Source organism: Phyllobates terribilis, unplaced genomic scaffold, assembly GCF_046119375.1.
Source record: "Phyllobates terribilis strain yellow unplaced genomic scaffold, ASM4611937v1 Scaffold_5__5_contigs__length_657084704, whole genome shotgun sequence".
NCBI lineage: Eukaryota > Metazoa > Chordata > Amphibia > Anura > Dendrobatidae > Phyllobates > Phyllobates terribilis.
In genome coordinates this window covers 84,308,778-84,325,407 of record NW_027362765.1, presented here as the reverse complement: position 1 = coordinate 84,325,407, position 16,630 = coordinate 84,308,778, and the positions used below count along the sequence as shown (strand labels likewise).

General features: G+C 49.9%; 1 non-coding gene across 1 annotated transcript; it reads left to right on the top strand.

The window, feature by feature from the left end:
- Positions 1-8,819: 8,819 nt before the first annotated feature.
- On the top strand, positions 8,820-8,926 carry LOC141151317 (U6 spliceosomal RNA). The gene has a single exon (XR_012247004.1). It is a non-coding gene; the product is annotated as a U6 spliceosomal RNA (small nuclear RNA).
- The last annotated feature ends 7,704 nt before the right edge of the window (positions 8,927-16,630 follow it).

Below are 16,630 nucleotides of genomic sequence, written 5' to 3'. Positions count from 1 at the left end.
CATTATTACCTGTATGTGGCACTGAGGGGGCATTAATACTTGTATGTGGCACTGAGGGGTCATTATTACCTGTATGTGGCACTGAGGGGGCATTATTACCTGTATGTGGCACTAAGGCGTCATTATTACTTGTATGTGGCACTGAGGGGGCATTATTACCTGTATGTGGCACTGAGGGGGCATTATTACCTGTTGTGGCACTGAGGGGGCATTATTACCTGTATGTGGCACTGAGGGGACATTATTACCTTATGTGGCACTGAGGGGGCATTATTACTTGTATGTCGCACTGCGGGGGCATTATTCCCTGTATGTGGCACTGAGGGGATATTATTACCTCTATGTGGCACTGAGATGGCATTATTACTTGTATGTGGCACTGAGGGGGCATTAGTACTTGTACGTGGGACTGAGATGGCATTATTACTTGAATATGGAACAGAGGGAGTATTATTACTTGTATATGGCACTGAGGGGGTATTATTACTTGTATGTGGCACTGAGGGGCATTATTACCTGTATGTGACACTGAGGGGTCATTATTACTTGTATGTGGCACTGCGGGGTCATTAATACTTGCATATGGCACTGAGGGGTCATTATTACTTTTATGTGGCACTGAGGGGGCATTATTACTTGTATGTGGCACTGAGGGGGCATTATTATCTGTATGTGGCACTGAGGGGGCATTATTACTTGTACCTGCCACTGATGGGACATTGTTACTCATACATGACACTGTGGGGGCATTATTACTTGTATGTGGCACTGAGGGGACATTGCTACTTGGATGTGGCACTGTGGGGGCATTATTACTTGTACGTGGCACTGAGGGGGCATTATTGCTGGTATGTGGTACTGAGGGGACATTATTATCTGTATGTGGCACTGAGGGGGCATTATTCCCTGTATGTGGCACTGAGTGGGCATTATTCCCTGTATGTGGCACTGAGGGGGCATTATTACCTGTATGTGGCACTGAGATGGCATTATTACTTGTATGTGGCACTGAGGGGGCATTATTACTTGTATGTGCCAGTGAGGGGGCATTATTACTTTTATGTGCCACTGAGTTGGCATTATTATCTGTATGTGGCACTGAGATGGCATTATTAATTGTGCTTGGAACTGAGGGGGTCATTATTATTTGTATGTGGCACTGAGGGGGAATTGTTACCTGTATGTGGAACTGAGGGGGGCATTATTACTTGTATATGGCAATGAGGGGGTATTATTACTTGCATGTGGCACTGAGGGGCATTATTACCTGTATGTCGCACTGAGGGGTCATTATTACCTGTATGTGGCACTGAGGGGTCATTATTACTTGTATGTGGCACTGAGGGGTCATTATTACTTGTATATGGCACTGAGGGGTCATTATTACTTGTATATGGCACTGAGGGGTCATTATTACTTGTATGTGGCACTGAGGGGGCATTATTACTTGTATGTGGCACTGAGGGGGCATTATTATCCGTATGTGGCACTGAGGGGGCATTATTACTTGTACGTGCCACTGATGGGACATTGTTACTCATACATGACACTGATGGGGCATTATTACTTGTATGTGGCACTGAGGGGACATTGTTACTTGGATGTGGCACTGAGGGGGCATTATTACTTGTACGTGGCACTGAGGGGGCATTATTGCTGGTATGTGGTACTGAGGGGACATTATTATCTGTATGTGGCACTGAGGGGGCATTATTACTTGTATGTGCCACTAATGGGGCATTATTACTTATATGTGGCACTGAGGGGGCATTATTACTGGTATGTGGCACTGAGGGGCATTATTACCTGTATGTGGCACTGAGGGGGCATTATTCCCTGTATGTGGCACTGAGGGGGCATTATTACCTGTATGTGGCACTGAGATGGCATTATTACTTGTGTGTGGCACTGAGATGGCATTATTACTTGTATGTGCCAGTGAGGGGGCATTATTACTTTTATGTGCCACTGAGTTGGCATTATTATCTGTATGTGGCACTGAGATGGCATTATTAATGGTGCTTGGAACTGAGGGGGTCATTATTACTTGTATGTGACACTGAGGGGGAATTGTTACCTGTATGTGGAACTGAGGGGGGCATTATTACTTGTATATGGCACTGAGGGGGCATTATTACTTGTATGTGGCACTGAGGTGGCATTATTAATGGTGCTTGGTAAGGTGGGGGCATTATTACTGGTATGTGGCACTGAAGGGGCATTATTATTACATGTATGTCACACTGAGGTGGCATTATTACCTGTATGTAGCATTGAGGTGGCATTATTACTTGAAGGCGGCGCTGAGGAGGCACATTTTTACTTGTATGTGGCGCTGAGGTGGCATTTTTACTTGTAAGTGGCACTGAGGGGTCATGTCAAGCCTGACATGCTAAGGTGAGGAGACTTTTGAGCCACAATGCTCCTCTGGCAAATATGCAAATTGTCTCTTCAGAGAGAAAGAGAACTAGATCTGTAGTGCCACTTATAGGAAGTAGCAATCCTAAAACCATAGCTCCCACACATCCAGTATTCGGCTGGACTGTCCCGCTTTGAGGGCTCAGTCTCGCTTCCTGTCACAGCTCAGCGGTTCTCCCGGCTTCTATACATTCTGGCTGTGGAGGATGGTAGAGGGGTTGCAGCGGTGGAGCAGCGGGGCATAGGTAGTATCTGGAAGCTGCAGCTACCACCTGTGCCCTCTGATAAAGAAAATTTATATTCACTCTTCTCCACGCCCATGGGAGTAGAGAGGAGTGAATATTCATTCTCCTTAATAGCACACACTGTCAATCGCAGCCGCCAGCTCCTGCTGCGGCTCAGCGATCCTCTGTGCCCATAATTAGAGAGAATGAATATTCACTCTTCTCCACTCCCATGGATGTGGTGAAGAGTGAATATTCATTTTCTTTTGTAGCAGGCACACAGGATCGCTGAGCTGCAGCAGGAGCTGTAGCCGTGCTGACAGTGCATGCTTTTAAGGGGAATGACTATTCACTCCTCTCCACGTCCATAGTCCCAGCGTGGAGAGGAGTGAATATCCCCGCACCTCACCTCGGCATCTGAGGGCATTGTTAGTGATGTCATGCGCTGCTCAGATGCTGATGTCAGTTGCTGGCAGAACAGGACGCAACGCTGGAGCAGACAGAAGGAAGGTGAGTAGAAGCGTTTATTTTTTTCATGTGTGCAATGATGTGGGGCCATGCATAACATGATAGGGGATGAGGGGTCCATGCATACCAGGATTGGGGATGAGGGGTGCCATGCATGCCAGGATTGGGGATGAGAGGTGTCATGCATACCAGGATTGGTGATGAGGGGTCCATGCATACCAGGATTGGGGATGAGGGGTGCCATGCATACCAGGATTGGTGATGGGTCCATGCATACCAGGATTGGGGATGAGGGGTGCCATGCATACCAGGATTGGTGATGAGGGGTCCATGCATACCAGGATTGGGGATGAGGGGTGCCATGCAAACTAGGATTGGGATGAGGGGGGCATGCATACCAGGATTGGGGAAGAGAGGGGGCCATGCATACTAGGATTGGGATGAGGGGGCCATGCATACATGAACCACTTAATCTAACCCGTTGACACACCTGGACACGGCAAGACTCGGTGCCCTAGAGCAGAGATGGATGGCCCGTCTGTCCAACTACGAGTTCACAATCAAATACCGGGCAGGACGCTCCAATACCAACGCGGACGGCCTGTCCAGGATGCCAAACCTACCGGACGTAGGAGAAGATCCAGAGGGACTGGAAGAAGTCGAACTCCCCGCGTTCCACCGTCATGGGACTATCCAGTATTCCCATCGGGTAAGGAGTAAGCAAGTCGCTACGTTTAACCCCTTGCCTCACTACAACTGGGAGGAAACGCAAGACAGTGACCCTGCCGTCCGACTGGTGAAGGAGATGCTGACTCGGCCAGAGGCTCGCCTTGACCCAGACGCTCCGGAGGAAGCCAAACAACTGTGGGCTGAGAAGAGTCGACTGTTACTTTACAAGGGGAAGTTGTGCCGCAGAATGGTTAACTCCCGGACGCATGAACTAATCTGGCAAGTAGTGGTGCCACGAAGAGACGCAGCCATGGTGATGGAGGCATACCACGACGGGGCTGGACACTTCGGATGGAAGAAGTTGGAGTTCCTGCTGCGCGGGCGGTTCCACTGGGTAGGCATGAGGGGAACTATCGAGAGGTGGTGCAGAGACTGTGGCCCGTGCAACCTAAGAAGGAAGGACCGTGCCAGCCAGAAGACTCCCCTGCAGTCCATCGTCACCCGGCAGCCGTTGGAACTGGTAGCCTTGGATCATGTAAAACTGACCCCAAGCAGAAGTGGCTACGTCTACGCGTTAACCATCGTGGATCATTACTCCCGGTTCTTGGTTGTCGTCCCCGTCAAGGACTTAACGGCTCAAACAGCAGCTAGAGCCTTCCAGCAGCACTTCTGCCGTCCACACGGGTACCCGGACCAAGTGCTGACGGACCAGGAACCTGCCTTTGAAGCAGAGGTCTTCCAGGAATTCTGCAATCTGTATGGCTGCCGGAAGATAAGGACGACACCCTATCATCCGCAAACTAATGGACTTTGTGAGAAAATGAACCAGGTGGTAATGGATCTTCTGAAAACGTTGCCCCTGGAAGAACGCAGTCTGTGGCCTGAGAAGCTGCCCGATCTGGTGGACCTATACAACCACATCCCGGTAGGTTCCACCAACTGTACCCCGGCTTACCTAATGAGGGCGAGACCTGGTAAGTTACCTGTTGACCTGGAAATGGGAGTCCTGACACCCGAGGACACTTCACCAGAAGCAGACTGGGACACAGAGAGGCAGCAGCAGTACCGGAAAGTACAGGAGAGCGTGGAGCGAAGTCTCTGTCAGGCTAGGGAGAGACAAGAGAAAACTTACAACCAGTATGCTCCCGCTGTTCCCCTGGTGCCCGGAGAGCAGGTCTTGAAGAGGAAAAGACGGCTCCACAAGTTGGACGACCAGTGGGAGAAGGACCCGTACACCGTACTGCCCTCAAGCCACGAGAACCCGAAGGTCTGTACCATCAGTAAAGACGGAGGGGAGACCACAGCCATTGTATCCCGGGATCACCTGAAGAAGTGTCCTGAACAGCTACGGAACCCTGAAGAGGAACAAGAAGACCATCGACCCGTAGAGGAAAGGGAAGATATGGTTAGTACTGTGCTCGGAGACTTCCCTCGGTCTTGGACTCAAGTCAATGGTGCAGTTGTGGTACCCGTACTCACCTTCCTCCAACCAGCATCCCAAGCACCTACGGAGCAACAGGTAGAGCTGGAAGAACAGCCGGTCCAGGAGGCAGAAGACCCCACACCAGCAGATCAGGAGGATCAACCCTCTGCTTGCAGTGAGCCTGCCATATCCCTAGTGAGCCAAAGAGCCCGTAAACAGCTGCCCAGTTTACCCTTGACAGCTCCTACACCCTGTAGTTCAGGGCCAGACAGTCAGCTCCGTAGGTCCACTAGGGCCACTAGAGGCCAGTTACCCTCACGTTGGAGGATTTGAAGTGTTTAAATTGTTTTATTTGTGGTCACCTGTCTGTTACTTGTAAATAATTATGTGTTTCTAGTTATTTTTAGGAGTCCTTGGTGGATTTACCGGGAATCCTGTGTACATAGTTGGAGCGTAACCCAGGACGGACTAAAGACTGTTAAGGACTCGGGGCAGGACAGACCCCTACCTGGTTACGTCTCCCTGTTTTGGTGAAATGGACACCTTGCTTTCTTCAAAGACTGCACCCGGTTACGGACATGCCGTGACCACCTTTAGATGTTTCTTTATTGTATTGTTATTGTTATATCTTGTTATGTTTTTCTAAAATATGTTTAGTCCCGGAGTACTAAATTTCACTAGGGGGGAATGTGACACCCCAGGGGTCTGGTTGCCACAGTGATAGAGATATTACGTCTGAGAGCAGGTGGGAGGTCTCTTGGTCAGGAATCCTATGCATGCCACACCTCCTGCCCAGTCCTGGGAGGGGAAGAACTTCCCCTATATAAACCTAGGGCTGAGGCAGGGTTAGTGAGTAGAGAAGAAGTAGAGACAGAGAAAAGAAGCAAATATAGGAACAGAACATCAGGAGCTCTGTGGGAGCAGTGTTACAAGGAGTCAGGGGCTGGCAGCTGCAGAGCTCGCCCTGACTGAGAAGATTTCTTACCGGACCCGGAGTCCGAGGCTGTGGGGACTAACTCCTACCCAGCAGCAGAATCCGTCAGGCAGGGGATTCCAGGTCCTCTGGCCAAGAAACCCGAAGGCACGGTCACACGCATGGGACCAGCACCGCCGTCGTGGAGCGGAAGCTACTAGAAGGCCCCGAGTCACCGGCCATACGGGTGAGCACCACACGGTACACTGAGGGACGTGGGCTACTTATACCAGCCTCTAGCAAGGTAGCCAGAAGAGTACAGTTAGTTTGGGAGGCCTACAACTCCACCTGGCCAGGGGAGATCCCATCTGCTCAAGGACTGACCAGGCCCCAATCGCTAGCCAGTACTCCGGGAGGGTCTATCTTTGTCACCAGTAAAGACCCTGAACTACACCGTACCGTCTCCGAGTGGTTCCTGCTATCCCCATCATCCACGTCGGCTGCCCTGAGGCCATACCCCTCCCGTTGGGGGTTATACTATCACGCTGCACAATCCTACCACCGGCCTCAGCGGTCTGCCCTGCAGCAGCAGCTTCTTAGCTGTACTCAACGGGTGGCGTAGTCGTCCAACATCTACCGCTGATACATCGCCGCTCAGTTTGACTCCCTGGGCACGGACCGGGTCACCGCCACGAGACTACAACCCTCAACAGATCCGGCTCCGGGTAAGCTCCCGCGTGCGCAACGCAGCGCGACACAGGCCCAGGGGCGCGTCACATGCTTTTAAGGGGAATGACTATTCACTCCTCTCCACGTCCATAGTCCCAGCGTGGAGAGGAGTGAATATCCCCGCACCTCACCTCGGCATCTGAGGGCATTGTTAGTGATGTCATGCGCTGCTCAGATGCTGATGTCAGTTGCTGGCAGAACAGGACGCAACGCTGGAGCAGACAGAAGGAAGGTGAGTAGAAGCGTTTATTTTTTTCATGTGTGCAATGATGTGGGGCCATGCATAACATGATAGGGGATGAGGGGTCCATGCATACCAGGATTGGGGATGAGGGGTGCCATGCATGCCAGGATTGGGGATGAGAGGTGTCATGCATACCAGGATTGGTGATGAGGGGTCCATGCATACCAGGATTGGGGATGAGGGGTGCCATGCATACCAGGATTGGTGATGGGTCCATGCATACCAGGATTGGGGATGAGGGGTGCCATGCATACCAGGATTGGTGATGAGGGGTCCATGCATACCAGGATTGGGGATGAGGGGTGCCATGCAAACTAGGATTGGGATGAGGGGGGCATGCATACCAGGATTGGGGAAGAGAGGGGGCCATGCATACTAGGATTGGGATGAGGGGGCCATGCATACATGAACCACTTAATCTATCCCTTTTTCTCTTCTTCAAAAGTTGGGAGATATGCTAAAACTCAATATAGACTGTCTAACAGATCTTGTCACATGACTTGGAATAATAGCCAAAACCAAAATCTAAAATTTGCAGACACTGTGTTTTGGGGTACTGCCCCTCGTCAGTGCAAAGTGTGAGATCTGGTTTGGCTGAGTGAGAGGCGTCTAACTAGGATCCAAGGGTCTCCTCACCTTGACATGTCACTGTCTGCAAGGAGAAACGTTACCCCATGGATCCCGGTCAGACGCCTCTCACTCAGCCAAACCAGATCTCACACTTTGCACTGACGAGGGGCAGTATCCGAAACAGTGTCTGCAAATTGAGATTCTGGTTTGGCTATTATCCTAAGTCATGTGACAAGGCTTCTTATAGAGTCAATATTGACTTTTAGGATTGCTACTTCCTGTAGGAGGCGCTAGAGTCCTAGTTCTCTTCCTCTCTGAAGAGACAATTTGCAATATATGATTAGAAAATGTAAGTTTTATTAATCAGAAAAAAATCTGAATTTTGCAGAATTTGTTGGTCGTATAGAAATATGTAAAAAATATAAACGTAAATAATATATTTGTGATGTTTACATTAAAAACTTGAGCAATTCTCCAAAAAAGCATTAAAAGCAATACATTTATAAAGCGGATGTGTGTGTACTTATATCATTTATTCCTATTCAAGGAAAAAAACTGTAAGGTAATTTATTCCTGCTCCTTACTAGCCTCCTCACTACAGCAGCTCCATTCTAGCCGGTAATGAGGTGACCAGAATGGAGGCTGTGAGGAGCTCCAGCTATCAGCTCCTCTCTAGTCCTGGCAGTGCTGAGCCTCTACACTGGAGGCTCCTGTGAGGACCTCGCTGCAGCCGCGCCATGCCAGTCACCTCAGCACTGAAGTGTCTAGAGTGGAGTTGCAGGAAGGAGGTCCTCACAGTAGCCACTCCAGTCTAGAAACAACCCTGCATCCTGCAGTGGAGCGAGGAGGCCCCGCCCCTTCCGGTGACATCATCCCCTCACCGTGTTACTCTAATCTAGACGTAACCATCCGGGCGCCGTAGCTCCCCCCTCACTTCCCCCAGCATCCTCGGCGGCGCGTACTCATCTCCATATCTGTTTGTGACAAAACATTTATTTTTCGCTAATCAGTTGCTATTTTTTATTGTAACGAATACCTCCATAGACTAATGACAAAGGCTTCACAGAATAAACAATTTAATAATAGGTTTAGAAGATCTCCACATATTATAATTTTTTACACTAATGGACTATATATAGCGGTGAGGAGGAAAGCAGTGTCGTGCTCGCTTCGGCAGCACATATACTAAAATTGGAACGATACAGAGAAGATTAGCATGGCCCCTGCGCAAGGATGACACGCAAATTCGTGAAGCGTTCCATATTTTGCATTAAAATTAACTTTTTTTTATCCTTTTCTGAGGTAAAGAACATTTCTTCATTTGTGAAAGCTGATAATTTGAATTAGTGATATCAGCTGCTTCACACTGTCACCACAAAATGTTATTATTACCTGTATGTGGCACTGAGGGGCATTATTACCTGTATGTGGCATTGAGGGGCATTATTACCTGTATGTGGCACTGAGGGGGCATTATTACCTGTATGTGGCACTGAGGGAGCATTATTACCTGTATGTGGCACTGAGGGGGCATTATTATCTGTATGTGGCACTGAGGGGGCATTATTACCTGTATGTGGCACTGAGGGGGCATTATTACCTGTATGTGGCACTGAGGGGCATTATTACCTGTATGTGGCACTGAGGGGCATTATTACCTGTATGTGGCACTGAGGGGGCATTATTACCTGTATGTGGCACTAAGGCGTCATTATTACTTGTATGTGGCACTGAGGGGGCATTATTACCTGTATGTGGCACTGAGGGGGCATTATTACCTGTTGTGGCACTGAGGGGGCATTATTACCTGTATGTGGCACTGAGGGGACATTATTACCTCTATGTGGCACTGAGGGGGCATTATTACTTGTATGTCGCACTGCGGGGGCATTATTCCCTGTATGTGGCACTGAGGGGATATTATTACCTCTATGTGGCACTGAGATGGCATTATTACTTGTATGTGGCACTGCGGGGTCATTAATACTTGCATATGGCACTGAGGGTCATTATTACTTGTATGTGGCACTGAGGGGGCATTATTACCTGTATGTGGCACTGTGGGGGCATTATTACTGGTATGTGGCACTGAGGCGTCATTATTACCTGTATGTGGCACTGAGGGGTCATTATTACTTGTATGTGGCACTGAGGGGGCATTATTACCTGTATGTGGCACTGTGGGGGCATTATTACTGGTATGTGGCACTGAGGGGCATTATTACCTGTATGTGGCACTGAGGGGGCATTATTACCTGTATGTGGCACTGAGGGGGCATTATTACTTGTATGTGGCACTGAGGGGTCATTATTACCTGTATGTGGCACTGAGGGGGCATTAATACTTGTATGTGGCACTGAGGGGTCATTATTACCTGTATGTGGCACTGAGGGGGCATTATTACCTGTATGTGGCACTAAGGCGTCATTATTACTTGTATGTGGCACTGAGGGGGCATTATTACCTGTATGTGGCACTGAGGGGGCATTATTACCTGTTGTGGCACTGAGGGGGCATTATTACCTGTATGTGGCACTGAGGGGACATTATTACCTTATGTGGCACTGAGGGGGCATTATTACTTGTATGTCGCACTGCGGGGGCATTATTCCCTGTATGTGGCACTGAGGGGATATTATTACCTCTATGTGGCACTGAGATGGCATTATTACTTGTATGTGGCACTGAGGGGGCATTAGTACTTGTACGTGGGACTGAGATGGCATTATTACTTGAATATGGAACAGAGGGAGTATTATTACTTGTATATGGCACTGAGGGGGTATTATTACTTGTATGTGGCACTGAGGGGCATTATTACCTGTATGTGACACTGAGGGGTCATTATTACTTGTATGTGGCACTGCGGGGTCATTAATACTTGCATATGGCACTGAGGGGTCATTATTACTTTTATGTGGCACTGAGGGGGCATTATTACTTGTATGTGGCACTGAGGGGGCATTATTATCTGTATGTGGCACTGAGGGGGCATTATTACTTGTACCTGCCACTGATGGGACATTGTTACTCATACATGACACTGTGGGGGCATTATTACTTGTATGTGGCACTGAGGGGACATTGCTACTTGGATGTGGCACTGTGGGGGCATTATTACTTGTACGTGGCACTGAGGGGGCATTATTGCTGGTATGTGGTACTGAGGGGACATTATTATCTGTATGTGGCACTGAGGGGGCATTATTCCCTGTATGTGGCACTGAGTGGGCATTATTCCCTGTATGTGGCACTGAGGGGGCATTATTACCTGTATGTGGCACTGAGATGGCATTATTACTTGTATGTGGCACTGAGGGGGCATTATTACTTGTATGTGCCAGTGAGGGGGCATTATTACTTTTATGTGCCACTGAGTTGGCATTATTATCTGTATGTGGCACTGAGATGGCATTATTAATTGTGCTTGGAACTGAGGGGGTCATTATTATTTGTATGTGGCACTGAGGGGGAATTGTTACCTGTATGTGGAACTGAGGGGGGCATTATTACTTGTATATGGCAATGAGGGGGTATTATTACTTGCATGTGGCACTGAGGGGCATTATTACCTGTATGTCGCACTGAGGGGTCATTATTACCTGTATGTGGCACTGAGGGGTCATTATTACTTGTATGTGGCACTGAGGGGTCATTATTACTTGTATATGGCACTGAGGGGTCATTATTACTTGTATATGGCACTGAGGGGTCATTATTACTTGTATGTGGCACTGAGGGGGCATTATTACTTGTATGTGGCACTGAGGGGGCATTATTATCCGTATGTGGCACTGAGGGGGCATTATTACTTGTACGTGCCACTGATGGGACATTGTTACTCATACATGACACTGATGGGGCATTATTACTTGTATGTGGCACTGAGGGGACATTGTTACTTGGATGTGGCACTGAGGGGGCATTATTACTTGTACGTGGCACTGAGGGGGCATTATTGCTGGTATGTGGTACTGAGGGGACATTATTATCTGTATGTGGCACTGAGGGGGCATTATTACTTGTATGTGCCACTAATGGGGCATTATTACTTATATGTGGCACTGAGGGGGCATTATTACTGGTATGTGGCACTGAGGGGCATTATTACCTGTATGTGGCACTGAGGGGGCATTATTCCCTGTATGTGGCACTGAGGGGGCATTATTACCTGTATGTGGCACTGAGATGGCATTATTACTTGTGTGTGGCACTGAGATGGCATTATTACTTGTATGTGCCAGTGAGGGGGCATTATTACTTTTATGTGCCACTGAGTTGGCATTATTATCTGTATGTGGCACTGAGATGGCATTATTAATGGTGCTTGGAACTGAGGGGGTCATTATTACTTGTATGTGACACTGAGGGGGAATTGTTACCTGTATGTGGAACTGAGGGGGGCATTATTACTTGTATATGGCACTGAGGGGGCATTATTACTTGTATGTGGCACTGAGGTGGCATTATTAATGGTGCTTGGTAAGGTGGGGGCATTATTACTGGTATGTGGCACTGAAGGGGCATTATTATTACATGTATGTCACACTGAGGTGGCATTATTACCTGTATGTAGCATTGAGGTGGCATTATTACTTGAAGGCGGCGCTGAGGAGGCACATTTTTACTTGTATGTGGCGCTGAGGTGGCATTTTTACTTGTAAGTGGCACTGAGGGGTCATGTCAAGCCTGACATGCTAAGGTGAGGAGACTTTTGAGCCACAATGCTCCTCTGGCAAATATGCAAATTGTCTCTTCAGAGAGAAAGAGAACTAGATCTGTAGTGCCACTTATAGGAAGTAGCAATCCTAAAACCATAGCTCCCACACATCCAGTATTCGGCTGGACTGTCCCGCTTTGAGGGCTCAGTCTCGCTTCCTGTCACAGCTCAGCGGTTCTCCCGGCTTCTATACATTCTGGCTGTGGAGGATGGTAGAGGGGTTGCAGCGGTGGAGCAGCGGGGCATAGGTAGTATCTGGAAGCTGCAGCTACCACCTGTGCCCTCTGATAAAGAAAATTTATATTCACTCTTCTCCACGCCCATGGGAGTAGAGAGGAGTGAATATTCATTCTCCTTAATAGCACACACTGTCAATCGCAGCCGCCAGCTCCTGCTGCGGCTCAGCGATCCTCTGTGCCCATAATTAGAGAGAATGAATATTCACTCTTCTCCACTCCCATGGATGTGGTGAAGAGTGAATATTCATTTTCTTTTGTAGCAGGCACACAGGATCGCTGAGCTGCAGCAGGAGCTGTAGCCGTGCTGACAGTGCATGCTTTTAAGGGGAATGACTATTCACTCCTCTCCACGTCCATAGTCCCAGCGTGGAGAGGAGTGAATATCCCCGCACCTCACCTCGGCATCTGAGGGCATTGTTAGTGATGTCATGCGCTGCTCAGATGCTGATGTCAGTTGCTGGCAGAACAGGACGCAACGCTGGAGCAGACAGAAGGAAGGTGAGTAGAAGCGTTTATTTTTTTCATGTGTGCAATGATGTGGGGCCATGCATAACATGATAGGGGATGAGGGGTCCATGCATACCAGGATTGGGGATGAGGGGTGCCATGCATGCCAGGATTGGGGATGAGAGGTGTCATGCATACCAGGATTGGTGATGAGGGGTCCATGCATACCAGGATTGGGGATGAGGGGTGCCATGCATACCAGGATTGGTGATGGGTCCATGCATACCAGGATTGGGGATGAGGGGTGCCATGCATACCAGGATTGGTGATGAGGGGTCCATGCATACCAGGATTGGGGATGAGGGGTGCCATGCAAACTAGGATTGGGATGAGGGGGGCATGCATACCAGGATTGGGGAAGAGAGGGGGCCATGCATACTAGGATTGGGATGAGGGGGCCATGCATACATGAACCACTTAATCTAACCCGTTGACACACCTGGACACGGCAAGACTCGGTGCCCTAGAGCAGAGATGGATGGCCCGTCTGTCCAACTACGAGTTCACAATCAAATACCGGGCAGGACGCTCCAATACCAACGCGGACGGCCTGTCCAGGATGCCAAACCTACCGGACGTAGGAGAAGATCCAGAGGGACTGGAAGAAGTCGAACTCCCCGCGTTCCACCGTCATGGGACTATCCAGTATTCCCATCGGGTAAGGAGTAAGCAAGTCGCTACGTTTAACCCCTTGCCTCACTACAACTGGGAGGAAACGCAAGACAGTGACCCTGCCGTCCGACTGGTGAAGGAGATGCTGACTCGGCCAGAGGCTCGCCTTGACCCAGACGCTCCGGAGGAAGCCAAACAACTGTGGGCTGAGAAGAGTCGACTGTTACTTTACAAGGGGAAGTTGTGCCGCAGAATGGTTAACTCCCGGACGCATGAACTAATCTGGCAAGTAGTGGTGCCACGAAGAGACGCAGCCATGGTGATGGAGGCATACCACGACGGGGCTGGACACTTCGGATGGAAGAAGTTGGAGTTCCTGCTGCGCGGGCGGTTCCACTGGGTAGGCATGAGGGGAACTATCGAGAGGTGGTGCAGAGACTGTGGCCCGTGCAACCTAAGAAGGAAGGACCGTGCCAGCCAGAAGACTCCCCTGCAGTCCATCGTCACCCGGCAGCCGTTGGAACTGGTAGCCTTGGATCATGTAAAACTGACCCCAAGCAGAAGTGGCTACGTCTACGCGTTAACCATCGTGGATCATTACTCCCGGTTCTTGGTTGTCGTCCCCGTCAAGGACTTAACGGCTCAAACAGCAGCTAGAGCCTTCCAGCAGCACTTCTGCCGTCCACACGGGTACCCGGACCAAGTGCTGACGGACCAGGAACCTGCCTTTGAAGCAGAGGTCTTCCAGGAATTCTGCAATCTGTATGGCTGCCGGAAGATAAGGACGACACCCTATCATCCGCAAACTAATGGACTTTGTGAGAAAATGAACCAGGTGGTAATGGATCTTCTGAAAACGTTGCCCCTGGAAGAACGCAGTCTGTGGCCTGAGAAGCTGCCCGATCTGGTGGACCTATACAACCACATCCCGGTAGGTTCCACCAACTGTACCCCGGCTTACCTAATGAGGGCGAGACCTGGTAAGTTACCTGTTGACCTGGAAATGGGAGTCCTGACACCCGAGGACACTTCACCAGAAGCAGACTGGGACACAGAGAGGCAGCAGCAGTACCGGAAAGTACAGGAGAGCGTGGAGCGAAGTCTCTGTCAGGCTAGGGAGAGACAAGAGAAAACTTACAACCAGTATGCTCCCGCTGTTCCCCTGGTGCCCGGAGAGCAGGTCTTGAAGAGGAAAAGACGGCTCCACAAGTTGGACGACCAGTGGGAGAAGGACCCGTACACCGTACTGCCCTCAAGCCACGAGAACCCGAAGGTCTGTACCATCAGTAAAGACGGAGGGGAGACCACAGCCATTGTATCCCGGGATCACCTGAAGAAGTGTCCTGAACAGCTACGGAACCCTGAAGAGGAACAAGAAGACCATCGACCCGTAGAGGAAAGGGAAGATATGGTTAGTACTGTGCTCGGAGACTTCCCTCGGTCTTGGACTCAAGTCAATGGTGCAGTTGTGGTACCCGTACTCACCTTCCTCCAACCAGCATCCCAAGCACCTACGGAGCAACAGGTAGAGCTGGAAGAACAGCCGGTCCAGGAGGCAGAAGACCCCACACCAGCAGATCAGGAGGATCAACCCTCTGCTTGCAGTGAGCCTGCCATATCCCTAGTGAGCCAAAGAGCCCGTAAACAGCTGCCCAGTTTACCCTTGACAGCTCCTACACCCTGTAGTTCAGGGCCAGACAGTCAGCTCCGTAGGTCCACTAGGGCCACTAGAGGCCAGTTACCCTCACGTTGGAGGATTTGAAGTGTTTAAATTGTTTTATTTGTGGTCACCTGTCTGTTACTTGTAAATAATTATGTGTTTCTAGTTATTTTTAGGAGTCCTTGGTGGATTTACCGGGAATCCTGTGTACATAGTTGGAGCGTAACCCAGGACGGACTAAAGACTGTTAAGGACTCGGGGCAGGACAGACCCCTACCTGGTTACGTCTCCCTGTTTTGGTGAAATGGACACCTTGCTTTCTTCAAAGACTGCACCCGGTTACGGACATGCCGTGACCACCTTTAGATGTTTCTTTATTGTATTGTTATTGTTATATCTTGTTATGTTTTTCTAAAATATGTTTAGTCCCGGAGTACTAAATTTCACTAGGGGGGAATGTGACACCCCAGGGGTCTGGTTGCCACAGTGATAGAGATATTACGTCTGAGAGCAGGTGGGAGGTCTCTTGGTCAGGAATCCTATGCATGCCACACCTCCTGCCCAGTCCTGGGAGGGGAAGAACTTCCCCTATATAAACCTAGGGCTGAGGCAGGGTTAGTGAGTAGAGAAGAAGTAGAGACAGAGAAAAGAAGCAAATATAGGAACAGAACATCAGGAGCTCTGTGGGAGCAGTGTTACAAGGAGTCAGGGGCTGGCAGCTGCAGAGCTCGCCCTGACTGAGAAGATTTCTTACCGGACCCGGAGTCCGAGGCTGTGGGGACTAACTCCTACCCAGCAGCAGAATCCGTCAGGCAGGGGATTCCAGGTCCTCTGGCCAAGAAACCCGAAGGCACGGTCACACGCATGGGACCAGCACCGCCGTCGTGGAGCGGAAGCTACTAGAAGGCCCCGAGTCACCGGCCATACGGGTGAGCACCACACGGTACACTGAGGGACGTGGGCTACTTATACCAGCCTCTAGCAAGGTAGCCAGAAGAGTACAGTTAGTTTGGGAGGCCTACAACTCCACCTGGCCAGGGGAGATCCCATCTGCTCAAGGACTGACCAGGCCCCAATCGCTAGCCAGTACTCCGGGAGGGTCTATCTTTGTCACCAGTAAAGACCCTGAACTACACCGTACCGTCTCCGAGTGGTTCCTGCTATCCCCATCATCCACGTCGGCTGCCCTGAGGCCATACCCCTCCCGTTGGGGGTTATACTATCACGCTGCAC